We start from the raw sequence: 16,524 nt of genomic DNA on the forward strand, positions 1-16,524 counted from the left end.
TTACATTCACCAGATAAAATGTGATGTGGAAACTTGAAAGTGTCCCGAAAATAAACATGGAGAATGGGCTTCATAGAAAAGTAGGAGACATCTTTTGCCTAGCAGTTAAATATATGAAATTAAAAATTAGAAAATATTGATATATTCTGGAAATTTAATGAGGGACATACATGCACAGATGAGGCAGATCCACAGGAAAGGGTCCAGTTTCATTATTGTGACAAAAATGAATTTTTGTATGTCTAAATACTACAATTCTTCATATGCATGGGAAGTCCAAGAAGACCATTATAAGACCATTGTTGGAACTGGCACTGCAACAATCAGTCACTCCTTTAATCAGAAGTGTGCTAATCAAAAGCCGCTCCTGCACTTGCAGGAAAATGTTCCATATTTCAGGAAACCACATCTCTGACAGCCACATCGCTGTGGATCTGCTGTGAGAACAACAGCTACAACCATGACACTTGTCACAGGAAGTTGATCAGCGGGCTATGAGGTCATCAGCGTTTGGACAGCCACAGCACAAAGAGCCATGCCAACTCTGATGCAGAGTTTCTCTCTGGTGTTTTGGTGGATTTCTTTTTTGTTTTTAAAATATCATTTTCTGCCTGACTTGCATGGGGCTGATCCCAGAATGAAGGAGTGGAAACTGAGGAGGCTGGAGCTCAGACAACTTTCCCAAAGGCAAAAACGTAAAAACATAAAAATAAAATGTCGCTGTAATTGTAGCAGACAGATTTTTGGGGCTGCATGCGGATGGTGTGGATGGAGTCATCCACCACATCGCCAACTACAGCCAGGCCACAGACCTGACACACTATAGGTGGTCCTCTGTGTGTGTGTGTGTGTGTGTGTGTGTGTGTGTGAGAAGAATGCATGAATATAGAAGATCATAAATCAACATTGTAAAAGCTAAAATGAAAATAGACAGACGGACAGAAATACAGCTGACCTCTCAAGAGTGAGCTTTTCAAACTGAGCACATGTAGCACACGGTAGTGGACCGTACTAATCCAGGGTTTGTGGGGCTGACATCTATTGCAACATCAGAAAGTAAGAAAATTTGAATGTATTTATTTATTTGTTTATACACACAGTATAGTAACAGAGCCACGTAATAGGGGCGGGACAATTTACATTTGACCAATAAACCTTCTCATCTGCTTTGCACACAAACGTCACGTAATTTGAAAACTATTTATATCTGCAAATGGGGTTTTTGCAATGTCCTCAAATTTAGTTATCAAAAACCCAGATATGTAATGAACATAACATGTCTTTGAAAGGTCTTTGTCTACTTACATCTGCTAAAAACAGTCGTGACATCTTCTTCCAACTGTCATTAAATGAGGCCAAAACATCCCCAATACAGGCACTACCATCTCGCCTTGCTGATGTCACTCAGAGCTAGCGTCTGCTCAGCCGTAGGGTTGTGAAATGCTGCACAACAGCAGAACAGTGTCCACTGTCACCAAGATTTGATTCTCCCCCCCACCACACTTTGAGTACAACCCCGTCTACATCTTGTTGCCGACAAATAACGTTAGCCAGGCTAGTGAACAGCTGCAACTCCTAGGATCTTGCTACCCGACAAAAAGATACCATGTCACCGGTGACATTGGCAGAGAGGGGGAAACTGTGAGAGAGGTGGCGGAGAAGTGTCTTCTTGTCAAATTCATTCCAAGACTGCAAGAGAATGTCTTCAGATCCGTGTCTTTAAGCCCTCTGTGTTGCAATGCCCTTGATAAATGTCTGTCAATAACATCTTTTGGTCATGCTAACTAACTAAATAAATAAATAAATGCTCAACGGTCCCTGCTGGATGTCATAGTTTCCATTTGTGCTCTTGATGAATTCAGTTTGGAGTGACCTTATCTCTGCTCTTCTCTGGTTCTCCTCAACAGCTCCTCAAGTGTCATGTTGATATTGTTGTTATATTATGATCCTATTGTTGGATAGGCTAGTTTGACTGCTTGTTTTCATTGGCCTACGAGCTGCCATTTGCTTGCTGCGCACCACTGAAGGAAAATGTGTTTATTTTGAGTTAGTATTCTTATTTATTTTTACAAACAGATAGTGAGACTAGTTCTGTAAGTAACCATTTATATATTTCTTTTTTTTTTTTTCTGGAAAGGAACCATAATTTTGGAACATCAAGGAAGCAGCATCTTTTTAAAAGAATCTGAATCAAACCAGCATCAGAGTTTCAAATGAAAACCTAACACAAACTCAGGGGGCGATCAAGGTCTGAGGAGTTGTCATGTCCTCCATCTTTATTTACAGTCTTATGGTTCGGGCAGGAAGACGAACATGAGATGTGACTCGTACCACAACAGGAGGGGTGTTTTGTACTGTGTGTTTATTTTAAATCTGCAGTCTTAACAGTTTCTCAAGTAGTCACAAATTTCAGTGATTTATTGTAATATTATAATTTGATTTTCAGCTCTAACTTTTTTTTCTTTTCTTGGGGAATTCCAACTGAACCACTCAGTCTAGTCAAACCCCAGGGTGCACTGTAAGCCGAGCTGAGCAGATCTGGACCGAGCCGGGCTGCTGTGTGCGAGTGCGGTGGGGCGAGGCTGCCGAGGGACATATGGGAGTGATTTTGAGCTGCAGACTGGCCGGCTCTGTTTGAAGGTCTGTCAGCGAGTGCTGAAGTCAGACACTTGAGTCACCTCGTCCTGAAAAAAAAAAAAAAAAAAAGGCAGGGAGATCTGCCTGGTTTCAACATACAGTCACGTATGTCTAGAAACTCAATGATGTCAAGCAGCTCGGGAAAATTTTTATCACAGCTGGTGGACAGCTCATTAAGTGAGTCCCTCCACACATCTCTGGGGACATTTCTCCTCTGTTTCAGCTGTAAATAAGGCCAACTCTGCATTTTTTTTTTCTCAACTGAAAATGAATCTTTTGTAAACCCGCTTGGTATTTTAGTGTAGGTAAAGAAAGGGTTTTTGTGGCAGTGAAACAAGCTGAAGTGCTCTCAGATGTTTAATCAATATAGTCAATTTAACCCACGAGATGCTTTCATTCACCTGAACCGAACATTCAGCAAACAAAGCAGGTTAACTCTTCGTACATGGACCTCCTGTGGGCACTGCCAGCCCGACCGTAGGAGGTCAACGTTTGCCTTATCCTTTGTGAACTGATCTAAATGAAAATCCATAATAGCTCAAGCATCCATCAAATTCGCAGCCAAGGGTCCCATCTTCCACATTATCACATTGTGCACATGCTGCTGCAAGTTGATGATGTAATTATGTTACGTGTGGTGCAAAACCACAAGTAACTACATAACAACACAATCATAGCCTCTTCCATGTCCTCTATCAAACAGAGGCTTTTTTACTTGACAGCGCACGGCTCCTAAAAGGAGGCTTTATGAAGTGACCAAGGTCCAAATTAGGACAGTGACTTTATCGTCACATTCGGGGATATGCAAGTTGATTATTGGAATTTTTCAAAAAACGTGTGCTTCATGAATATAGCTGAAATGACTTATGAAGTATGAAATCTTGTTTTTACATTCATAATAGCTTTGAATGTTTTACGTGTGCAGTACTTTTAATTATATAAAAAAAAAAACTTTCAGATTTGTTTTACTATCTTATTCTATTAACAATTGAGATCATAACAAAATGACTTACATAACCTTTTAGTATGGGCTGAATAAATTTCAGGGATAAGAGCCATTAGAAGAGGTAGATGCAGACCATTCCTACTGCACAGTTCAAACACCCTTTCAAGCCAAAAGGCACACACCGACACAATCTTCCCTCCTGTCAGAGAATGACTTCACCTATCACACACTCTCCAGATCTTTTTCTCAAACACTCTGCACACAATTACACACACTTTCTTTCTCTTTGCTAGGCATTACCTCACTCACACACAGATCCAGACGACAGCCTTCAGGCTTGGTGTAATCAGTGCTCTTCCTGCTCTGTGGTTATTAATCAAACCAGATGACAGCCCAAATGACCCAATCAGAGCCTGCAATTAAAATCCAGGAAGCCTCCTGATAGGCTAGTTCTGCCTTCATCCCTGGGGTCAAGGGTTAATCTCCTCAAAGAAGACTGGGGAGAGGAAGGGGTGCCTGGTAAATTGGCTAATCAAGTTTTAAGGAGTAATCACCGGTGCCTGTACACAAAACACTTCATGTTTATGTTTTCTCTCTCTCTTTCTCTGTGGGTGAGTGTGAGAGAAGAACAGAGCAGAAAGCCAACCAGTAATGTTTTTCATGTGACCACAATAAACATCCTGCAGACGTGGGACACTGACTCCTGAGCTCAAACAGGACTGTGTGTTTCAATACCTGACTGGAGGCTCCATGTTAGAAAAAGGAGCACGGCGGTACACTGCTCCATGGGAAATGTGGTCTCGAAGCAAAACAAGCCAGTCACCTCAGACCAACCTGTCAAGAGAGACAAATTCATTGTTACATTTCGATAGTTATTTGACCTCGTGCAAAAAAAAAAAAAAAAAATCCATCTCACACTTGGAGGAACATTTCCATGATGACATTGTTTATCAGTTTGGTTTCTATTTCGCTTGGAACAAAAAGCCAGCTCACTTTTGAGTTCAGATGATAACGAGTAGGATGAACAATTTTACCAAACGAAACACAGTGGCCTCCTTAAAGAACCTTAGAATTTCTGAAACCTCTTAAAAACCAGAGGAACCTTCTTGAACACCCTCGACAGCCAACAAAAATTCTCACCCTACCACAAGGACCATGGGAGCATTTCTACATTCCAAAAGACCCTCTCTTAATAACCAATGGAATCTCTTTCAATCTTCCAAGTTGCCCCAGGGACCAATGGAACTGCCATAAAGAACCCTAGAACCCCCTCTGCATCCAAATGAACTTTTTAAAACCCACTCAATGACAGATGGGAACGTGTAAAGGTTGGTCAGTGTTGTCCATTCTTGATATTTCTGCAGGCTGATGATCAACATTCAATAACTAATTATTATTATTATTATTAGATACAGGGATCAAGACACACGTCCAGAAGCTAAAAGTCCCATAAGGTCCAAGTTGATTGATCCTGCTAATGAGACGTGTGAGCAGATGTGATGGGAGAGCGATGAGAAGATGAGCAGGGAGACCAGGGCGTTCAGCGTCATAACAGGACAGGTAGCGAAACTGTCAGAATTGAATGTCTTTCCGTGATAGAAAATTATCAGTCGATCTGACACTACGACCACTCACGAGACGCAGTGATAACAAGTCTTACAAACATTATAAGAAATTCCAGTGAATAAAGATTATTATTTTTGCTTGAAATACACATCCCCACTTAACATGGTTTAGCCAAAACTTTCTTATTACCACAAAATGAATTCTTTTGTTCCTCAAGAGAATCTAATAAAATCATAGTACATCCTTGCATCCCTGTAATAAAGCCCCCTCCTTGTCCACCCTTCTCAAAGAAGACGTGAATCTGCTCCATCTTTAGATCAATCTTGATGTAAATGTAGTAGCTCCTTGTCATTCATGAGGAGATAAGTGGATCAGGGTGGCGGACAATCACATCCTCCTCCACGTCCGCTCCAGCACAGAGGCTTTTTATTTGACAGCGCACAGCTCCTAAAAGAAGGCTTTATTTAGTGAACGAGGCCCACATGAGTACAGCGACTCAATATTTACACACAGTGCAGAGGAGAGAGTCAAAATTACTGTTGTAAAACTGACCGCGCCATTATGATGTATTGATTGTTTACACAGACCCAAACACTGCCATTGTATTGCTGCCACAGCGTGTAGATTTATACATTATTCTGGCTTTCCACAGTGGAAATGTGACATTAAAACACAACAGCAAGACTTCCACAGTTCCAGCTGTCCCTTTCAAAAATGTAGATTTGGTGGTTTGTCTCTCCCTCCATTTAGTTGATAACGACAATAATCATTAGTTTCAGCACGAATGCTACAACAACCCTTAAACCTGTAATTACTAAGAAGAGGCCTTTCTAGAGGCTTCAGTATTGTTTAAATGCCACAATGCTAAATGTGACTCAAGTTTTCATTTCTTAAAAGCTAAAAGGTCATTTTGAAGGCAGTGCTGAAGGAAAGGAGAAATGAAATCAGCAGGATTCAACTTCTGGGTGGCAGGAATATAAGTGGAGAACTGAGAGGTAGTTGAAATATCCCACTCTGGACTAAAGTGTCGGACAGACTGACCACAAAGGCTGGAATACTCTCCAATTCATAGGTCAGTGTCAACTGTGAGCAGCAGCTCTTCAGCAGGGTCTGAACCCTCCTTGTCTGGATTCACCACCCTGCTGCCAACAAAACTAACACACTCAGCTGGAAAGTCTGCTCAGGACAGTGTGGAAAACTGTTGTGTTGATGAGTTGACCGGCAGCAGCAGGAGGAGTGTGTTCGTGTATGTTTTCGGCTGCACCTCACGGGAGGAGAAACAACAGTGGTGGGGATTCAGCCGCTGAGTTTTTATAGAAGCGACAAGGAGAAAATAGATGCCTGAAGACGGGGGCTGAGAGCGGTCACGAGGCTGGCGAGAAAACAGCTGCTGCTTCTCTGTCCAACACACACACCTCATTTATGGATAGAGAAATGCAGCCAAATACAAGAGACAGACGGAGGGAAAAACAGATCCTACTCTCCACACCAGGATGAAGTGAAGTGAAACAGCTCTGCTTTTTATCCAACTATTTTTATGTGAACTACGATGAATCAGAACAGCTGAGTGGAAACAGCAAGTAGAAAACCTCAATTCTGCAAAAGGAAACATCTTGGTTCAGAGGTAAATCATGCAAAAGATATTGAAAACTCATCTATGAAACAAATGCGCTGTGGATTTTCATACTTTCAAGTTTCAATGTGTCCACCTCCTACATTTTTTATAAAATCAACTGAGTTACTCATTATTTTTATTTGGCAAAAACTGTCAAGAATAAAGACAAATGTGCAACACATTTGTGCATTTACATATTTAAATTCTATTCAAATATAGCGAATGAGCTTTTATGTAAAGTCAAAGTCTTGACATATAAGTGGAAGCTAACTGGAGACAAATCTAAAATGCCAGCAAAATAAATATTCGGCACGTCAAATTTCTGATTGGAGTTAGAAGATGAAGACAGACAGACAAAACCAGTCCTTCCTCCTTCTGCTGCATGGCGGCTGCATGATTAATCATGGAATAATGATCTTAATTCACATATTTATGTGATCATAATTCAAAATGACGACAATTCCCTCTCTCCCATTCCTCCACTCATTCGTGTCACCAGTCCAGCACCTTGACATTTGTGACGTGATCTGTTTCAAGCCCTGTCTAAACACCTAGCATCTCAGGCGTGTTTTTTGAGAGCAATTAATGTCTTTTTTTCCACACAAAAAATCGTGTGAGCGAGTCATGATTTCAATTCTTATGGGAAAAAAAACCCTGCAGATTCACATTCTAACAACTGAGCGTGCAGCCACACGCTGACTTGTCTCTATTAATCAATTATTACCCTAATTAATTCACTGCAGTGGTGTTAAACAACTGCTGACAGAGCCTCTGGAAACAGCCTTTAATCTGATTTGTATGCTTTACTCAGGTGGATGTTACCCTCACAGCACCTGGTTCTCCACCATGGCCTCTCTCTTTCTCTCGTCATGCGCAATATGTCGCTGATCAGTTTTCTTATATTTGGTGTGAACTGTTCTATTAAATGGGTCAGTAAAAAGTAGACACATGCTTCTAATATCAGAGCAAAATGTGGTTGCTTTCCTGTATTTACTTTGCGTTTCTTAATGAACCAAAGTCAAACTTGCAACACTCTGTCCACATGCAGCGGCTAAGTACTGTAACCGGAGATGGCAGAATTCCATGACTGTTTTAAAGCATAAACTGCTGTGAGGCAGCTGGTTATATGTAAATTCCTGCTTTGGAGTGACGTGTCAGATGAAGGTGTGAAACCACACTCCGGCTGGAAAGCTGTGAAACCAGTCCTCCTCATGTAAGGGAGGCAAGCAGGCGGGCAGAGGTATGCGGACCATGAAGTGTATAAACACACACAGAGAGATGGCAGGGCTCCACAGTACAAACACAAGCTAATCAAGCTGCACAGCTGAGAGGTTTATCAGCGGTGGAAAATGTCTCTCTGCTGCTGTGCAACTGTATGTCTCTGGATCACCGCTGGGATGTCTGTATGGTCCATCTCAGACAACACTTTGTCTGTCTCCGACAACCAATCAGGTTGCGGTTTATACATAATCACTCTTCCCCTGTCTCCTCTTGCTGTGGTGTAAAAAAACAGCATGTGTATTTTGTGTGAACGGATGGTAGAATCGAAAATTCATGTTTTCTGAGTTAAGGAGGCCGTTTTAAGCCAAATTTGAAGAAATTCTCAGATTTTCCTGAATTACTGTATTCAAGAGAATGCGACAGACATTTGGACAGACAGACCAATTGAAAACAGGCTGACCACAGCTGTTGTTGGCATGGAGTCATAAAAGTGATGGATTTTGGACTTATTGGTGGAACAGTCACAAAGACATCTAAAGAAACCTGAAGTACCAATTCAAATCAGTTTGATACGAATCACTGCAGGAGGATTTGAAAATACTTCTGCGCAAACTTTAGAAACTCTTCACAGGAAGACAGACATGGCACAAGAGCAGTGACAGCGCAGGCGACATACGTGAATGACATGATTGGCTTCACTAGTCGGGTTATAAACAAACATAATATTATGTTAATCCTGTTGTCATAGTTCTTATAATAAATGCAGTGCAAGTTGGATTTAAGGCAGTAATGCCATCAGCACAGGTTACTTAAGTAAACTGCCTCTGAATTTGCCAGAACATGTCATGATGACAAATGAGCGTTTGGCCAGTTTGCATGAAATCAAACCTGTTTATGAGAATACACCAGAACAGCAAAACCAGAAATCAACCCAACTCTAATAACATAATCATGTTTTACTGCAGAGCGTCCTGCCCACTACTCTTCTAACACATTAGCAGCATGTATGCAAGCACAGGGCTGTGACGACTGCTCCTATGCGCTTACAACGGCTCCAAACCAATTAGTGGAGATGTTTATATTCATGACTGCAGGAAACATTTTTCATTTTTCACCTTGTTAAGTGATGGTCAGCACAGTTAAAAGTGAGAAACTTCTTTTTTGGTATTTCCAAGACAGATAGTTACCAATTATAACAATTAGCGTGCAGCAAATCCATACTGTTTAGCTGTCTTATATTCTTCTTAATTGTTCTCCACGGTCACGCAGCAATATTCTTCCCTTTGTGCAGCCGATTGTTTGTGTAGTCTAGTTGTTATAAATGAGAACAGTAGCAACAGAACTCAAAACACAGTCCAGTGCACTGAAGAAAAGTTTCAAATTTCAAGAGCTTTACTTTAATTGACATGATCCATAAAATATGAGCTGTACAAGATCTGTTCTGACATCTCCGCTGTTACTGAAGGCCGACTGCAGTGTTGCTCGTTTTGTTCAACAGGAAAATTTAGTCTGTGTCCAGTCAATCATGTTCCTGTCTGTCACCAAGTTTGTAGGACCGCCCATCTACCCCCCCCCCCCCCAAAAAAAGTGGGGCAAACAAAGCTCGATGTTCAATGTATGTGTGTGTGGCGGTTCGGTTGCACGGCGGGCTTGACGCTGGCAGGAAGTGGAAGCCAAGCGTTCAGATTCTGATCGCAGCAGTTAAAGCCAGCAGCTTTCACAAAACCAACAGAGGAAGACGAGAGCGGAGGGATGAGTGCGGAGGCTGGGAGGAGAGACTAATGCCATCAAAGTCAACCAGCAGCCAGAGCTAATTGAAATTAAAGACCAGAAAAGAGGAAAGCAGGAGGGAGGGCCACTGCCTCCACAAGGCTGCAGCATGTATGACAGGATTATGCTGTAAAACCACATACTGCTGCACGCAGTTTGGCCAGCAAACAATCGCCCTGCTTCAGACAAGAAACTAGACCCGTTCAGCATTTTTAACTGACACAGTCTGTGCATGTGACGGAATGGAATCAGAGGAACCTTTAAATAAAACAGTTCCCCATCAGTTCTCTCTCTTACATTTTCACCAGTTCGTCGTCGACAATGTGATTGCATAAATTAACTTTATTCTAAACTGGTACGCTTTAAACTTTGTAGCATACAGATAAGAAACGTTGAGCTAAATGCTGATGTCAATGCTAAACATGCAAGGTAGATATAGTGCTAGACGTGTTCACTATTTATCCGAACACAAAGGGATGTCACCAAAAAAGAATGAACCATTCAACAACCCCCCCCCCCCCCCCCCCAGGTTCAATACGCATACATACTGCAGTTTTTTTGGTTCCTGTGTGCTGAGTTTAGTCTGGTTTATGCTTCAGCGTCACAGCGACACCGTACCTACGCTGTGGACGCAGACCCCTACACCGTAGCCTGACGTGCACCTCCAAAAAATTCTGCCTACGCATTGTGTCGACACGTCATGACGTGAACGTCGAGGCCTATGATTGGTCCGCTCAGAGGAGGTCGCCGAATGCATGAAGAGGTGGAAGAACCCCCGCGACAAATATGTGCCTCTCCAGAAAAAAATGGCCACAAGAAGTCATGTTTGTAATGTTCAAAGTTTACAGTTTGATTCGTGAAAGCAAACAGTCGTTCAAAGAAAAGCACTGGACTTTCTGCAGTAAATACTTTTGTTTTGGAATCCAACAAGAGCTCCCCGAAACCAAACAAAGACACAGCTACACCCCCCTGGCGGCTTGGCGGTGATTTGCAGAGCAACGCGTTCCCTCGACACAGAACTTCAAATGCTCAATGACGGCGTAGGATCTACACCGTTGCTGTGACGCAGAAACATAAACCAAGCTTAAGTACAGAGAAGAGTACAGGCCGTAACAAATGGTGACCATAATGACGGCAGAAACAGTAGCAACTATGTTATTTATTCATTTCAGCTCATGCTGGGGACGTTTCCCTCTCCGTAATGTACAAATCAAAATAGAACAACTGTTCCTGTCGTAAAACACATGCAAGCTCAGGTTCATTGATGGATTCATTAGTTTTATTCTGACTCAAGTATAGGGACCATCAATTTCTGAATAAAATTTAATATCAAACCACGGAAGCCTCAAACACCAGCTAGCCTCACCTCATTCTTTTGAGCAGCCCTGCTATGTCTCAAGATGTCCCAAGTGAATTCACTGTGGAGGAGACAGCTCTATTAGCAGTGAGCTGACAGAGATTCAGGCCACTGATGACGGAGAGAAGGAGTCAGAGGTGAGAGGTCAGGGGACCACAGTCACTTCAGACGGATCCCTGCACCTATCAGCCGGGAGGATTAAGGGAAAGCCCCCTAAAGAATGAACTCTAGCCAACCAGGGCTACAAGAGGTACAGAGATTCATTTCAGCAGGGCTTTTCAGCAGGATCCCTTTGATGGATCATGGATTAGTTATCAAAATACTTGGCTTTTTTTTTCTGCCAGTCAATTAGCAATTAAATCCAAAGTCTAAATCCAGATTTAATAGAATCATCTCAAAAAAGCAACACATCAGGGCTCTTGGATATTTACCAAATTTTATCTGCAAAAGCTTTTCAGTAGAAGGGAGTAATTGCCTATAATGAAAAGTAACAGTGAGTTAAAGTTTCTGTTCCCTTGAACATAGGGAGTCAAACAGTGGGCCAAACACTTGCAGTTATTTACTATAGTCAAACATCTGTCTGTCATTGTTCTCTGGTGTGGGTTTTTTTTAAAAGAAAAAAATAACGTTGCGAGCTCTGCATAAAAGATCTGATTACCCGCCTGTGATTTCATGCACACTTCAGCCCTCTCAAACATTTGAGACAAGAAGTCTCATTGTTGTTACATGACCACACCTGTCTGTTGTTAATCAAGTATGGTCACAAATGATCACATACTCACGGCAGGGTTAAAAGGCCTGAAACAGATCCAAAAGAAGCAAACCACCCTGACAAACTCTCCACATCCTCCATTAGAACAAGGGAATGTTCTGCAACATGCTGGCAGGAATGCTCCACTGCCACTGTGGCGAGGCCATCTGAATTATTCACTGGGATGAGATGGGTGTATTTAAAGCAGAGATCAATACCATTAAAGGACAACTGCAGTCGCTGGGGATGAGGAGCAAGGAGGCTGCTTCGACCTTCAACTGGAGTCAGAGGAGAGACAAAGACATCATGCAGAACTAGTTGGCTTCAAGACTGAAAATTAAATTAGAAAAAAAAAAAAAAAAAAGTAGGAAAAGAATACAAGAAACCAAGAGTCTGTGTCAGTGTGTTTCCTCAGCTCACAATACTCATGGGCAGCTTGAAATTTCAAGGGACAGGAAAACCATGAGAAGTTCACCATCATCATTTCTGAAATTATACACGTTAATGTAACTGTTCACATCATCATCATTTAGTTATGCTAACTTTTGACACATTGTTACCAGCTAGGAGAGGTGCGTTTTTAATTTTGCTATTTAAGTGGTGAACATTTTTTAGATATTTTTGAGTGGTCAAGAGACCATGTGCGTCTGAAAACTGCTGTAACGTGACAGCAATGCTGCGCAACCAGCAGCCGTTACTCGTTTCACTACATTTCTCAGTCTCATGGTTGTAGCGTAACTGTTTTCTCGATCTTAAGATAGCTTCAAAGCATCTGATGTAGGTCACGTTTCCCCAAACATTTCTGAGCTACAGCAGGCCTTTCTCCAGCTGAAATAAAAGTACCACAGATCAGTGAGAGGTGCCCCCACCTTAGATGGACCTGTCTGAGTATAATTAAGGAAACCTGCCAGTAAAGTAATGCTAAAACTCAAAACCAAAGCGAAGCCTCTTTAACAAGTGTTTAGTTAGGAGCAACAACTTCCGCTTTGGCTCACTGTCATTTAAGGTGGCCCTTGAAAGAATATTCATTCACAAAAAAACATATGTAATAGTTGATTAAATATGTATTTTCAACAATATGGTGGCAGGTAAAATGTACCAAATAAAAATACCAGGAATAAAAGGTACTTTGGCCTGAATGATAAGTGTTTTTCTCTTCTTCCTTTTGTTGATATTTCCTACTTCAAATTGGGACATTAGTTTCGTTGTAGTGTTCAGCAACTTGTAAAATAGCAATAAACATGATCCACATTAAAATTGATTCTACCATTAATAAAACTTTTTTTTTGGGGGGGGGGGGTGCATACAGTCATCCCCGAATGACTGTAGCGGTCAAATGATAGAAAGACATTTGGACAAGGACAACGCTGACCTGCACTCAGCTATGGTTGCAAAATAAAAGATGGAAAAATAGATGGAAACTTATGATTCCAACATCTTCAATATAACGACTTGCTGTTCTTCTCAACCATAAATTTAACGGATTAGAGTTCATATGAGACAATTGCAGACTTTAACGCACTGCAGGGGGAAATATTTTCACCGTTTTCTGCGTTACTGTGTTGTAATCTTGACACAGACACACTGTTTACCTCATGAATTTGGTTTAATTTCTCTTCATTAAGTCTCAACAAATGGAAAATTTTTTTTTTACAGAGCCATTGAAAAGACAGGATAAAGAGTATTATATACATTTACAAACTACAACAAAACAACTACAACACACAGACGAACTGCTGCCAGAGCCAGCAGTGTCTAACTATTAGCCGGCCATCTACGCTCTCTTCCAGGGAAGATTTAACAGATTTCTGATTCTAGGTTTGATCTCAGCTTTGGTCGTCTCCAGAAACCAAAGTCTCACTGAAGCTGTTTCACCTTTGCCACACATCCAGGAGAATGAAAACACAGCGCAGGATATAAAATATCTCTGCAGGGATGGAGGGGGAGGTGAAGAAGGTGAAGAATCGTCCCTCTGTGTGCTCAGCTCCAATTTACTGCCTTTATTTATCTGCTGTGCTGCAGCAGAGAGGCTGGACGTATGGAGGAGGAGGAGGGTGGTTTGCATGTTTTCCTCCCTGGCTCAGCCACTCTGTCTCCAGGCCCCTGGGGGAGGAGGAAGAGGAGGGAGGAGAGGCAGACAGAGGAGAGTGCTGTAGATGTGAAACCTGATCTCCTTCCTTCAGTCCTCCCTCCATCCCTCCCTCCACCTCCACCAATGCCACCTCCCCAGAAAGCCTCCGAGACTCCCTGAGTAATCTGATCCTCAGCCTCCAAGACTGGAGACACTCCAAGAGAGGGAGAAGTGGAGGAGGGAAGAAAAGAAGAAATGAAGGAAAAAGGGGGGCAGAGAAAATGAAGAAAGGGATAGAAATAGAGCAGGGAAAAGAAAGAGATCCCCAAGCTAAGTCTTCAATACTGGAAACACTCTCGGGAGTAAGAAAACTGAGAAGTTGCCTGACTAGAGGAAGGAGAAACTGGAGCAGGGACGGAGAAGAGGAAGAGTGAGTGGAACAGATACGGAAAAAGTCGAGCTGCATACTCCAAACACTGCAACGGAGAAAAAGAAAGATGTGTTTAAACTGTTCCTACATGATACCACCATCAGATAATAATAAAGCAGTATCCTTTTACTTTGAAAAATAAACACTCTCAATCATTTTTGTGTCGTTTAAACACACAAATGTGAGCGGATTCCATCACACCTTTGGTGTTAATTTCATTCTGGCTCTAATAAATAGCCAATTAAATGTGGAAAGGGAGAAACATATGTAGAGGATGACGGGACAGAAACAAAACATACTGTTTCTACCTTTGCTGCCAGTGAAGATGTGGAACAATCTGTTCCACCACTGCATCTGTGTATTTTTGTACTGTGGCGAGGTGCAACAGCAGCGTAAGATTCCCATCATGAACACTGTATGTAAAAGACATCGTAAACATAATTATAGTATATGGAACAACTAAGTTTAGCTGGACTCACGTCTGTTGTTGTTTTAACGTACATGGGTTTAATTGTTATTTGTGCTTCCTAAACGCTAGAAAAGGTCTTCTACCTGGAAAACATGCTGGAATTCATTTGGTTGAGTAACAAAATTTATTGCAGGATGACATCAGTTGGTGCCATGGCAACCGCTGATCCTGGTTGAGCTTCAGGTTGTTGGAGACTTTGGGGTTAACTGGCTGATATTTGTTATTTCCAAAAAAGGCCCTGTACTCCCATGCCAGTCTCCAGCAGCATTAACTGGTCTTTTCCTGGAGACTGGTCTGGTCCCAGTCCAGAGGTCAGGACTGAAAAGGCTCTGGTGTCATTTCATAAGAATAGATCTGCATCCACACAGAAGAGTACAGACTGAGTGACACCACAGACTAATCACTGAATGATACAAAATCAGGGAGGAGAGATAACGTGGTGTCTGCAGCCTCTGTCCAAGTGATAGAGACAGGAAAAGGGGTGAGGAGAAGTCTCACAATCCTCGTTCCTGTGCTGCAGCAGCAGCAGAAGGGGCTCGCAGCCTAGCAGAGGGACAGAGAGCCCCCCCAAGAGCTGTTCAGGGTAGAAGTCAGCCCATCTGCAGGACTTCCAGGCAGTTGTCCTGCATTTCACAACAGCATTTACCCTGTTATTTTTTGAGATTATGCTCCATACCTGCACACTGCATCGCAATTAAAGCCGTGGCAGATTAAAGGTACTTCTGATAACATGAAGAATTCGATGGTTCACGCCCTCTTCTCCTGGCCCACTGCAGTCCTGCCAAAACACCACTGCCGATCAAAGTTCATGTGGTTGCCAGTTTGGTGAACAACTCCTTGTCAGAACTTGGTCAGAACTCGTCAAGTCAACGAATCATCCATGGAGGAGCAATGCATTCATGTTATAATATGTCGCAACACATTAGCTATAGATCGAGGCTCCATCTTGGGATTCATGAAATGTCATCCGTGGTTATTTTGGAGTATGAGGAGCTAGCCTAAGGTAACATTTAGCTTGTCACCTATGCAGTGGTGTCATGCAAGGCATACCTTACACATGCATACACTCACCAACATTTAGAAATTTTGTGTGACAGTCACATTGGTACTTCTTGAGTCAAGTATTTCAAATCAGCTTACGTAAGTAAGTAGCCGAGTTAAACCATAAAAGATCCAAAAAGGTTAAGGAGCACTACACTATGGTGAAAATTCCGTTTTTTTTCCCCTTCTTTTTTTTTTGCAAGATATGCTTTGGCCAGTCATGGTAATTTATTTCTAAAACGTCTGGAAAAGCCATAAATCATACAGTATATTTACATTTGTTCCCTCATCATTGATGATGAACAGAGAACAGACACCAACAAAACTGGGCCGATACTCAAATATTAAAAAAAAAACAACAACATCTGTCAATACTGATGACACACCATTGTTATCATGCATTCCTATTTTGTCGAATAAATCAGCTGTTGATTGGAGGTGCAAGACGGTCCTTCACATTTGTCTTGGTTTGAAACAATACAACCCTCCCTCCCTGTAACCTTGCTGGCTGTCGGTACGTCTGTTATTTTGGACACAGAGATCCCAGGCTTGTCTGTGGAATGTACAGCTGTCTGGCAGGCAGATTGATAGTACTAGACCCTCAATTCTACCCCCCCCCCCCCCCCACACACACACACATTCCCCCTCCC

General features: G+C 42.1%; 1 protein-coding gene across 2 annotated transcripts in view; it reads right to left on the reverse strand.

The window, feature by feature from the left end:
• LOC147247174 (bone morphogenetic protein receptor type-1A-like) overlaps positions 1–16,524 on the reverse strand; it is a 44,351-nt gene that overhangs the window by 24,326 nt on the left and 3,501 nt on the right. For both annotated transcript variants that reach the window (XM_086181212.1, XM_086181211.1), the window contains exon 2: positions 4,319–4,417. The gene's annotated coding sequence lies outside the window, so the exon portion shown is untranslated. The remainder of the gene's footprint in view (positions 1–4,318; positions 4,418–16,524) is intronic.

This window comes from Aulostomus chinensis, chromosome 16 (assembly GCF_037954235.1).
Source record: "Aulostomus chinensis isolate RoL2024-O1b breed Wild chromosome 16, RoL_Achi_v1.0, whole genome shotgun sequence".
Classification (NCBI taxonomy): domain Eukaryota; kingdom Metazoa; phylum Chordata; class Actinopteri; order Syngnathiformes; family Aulostomidae; genus Aulostomus; species Aulostomus chinensis.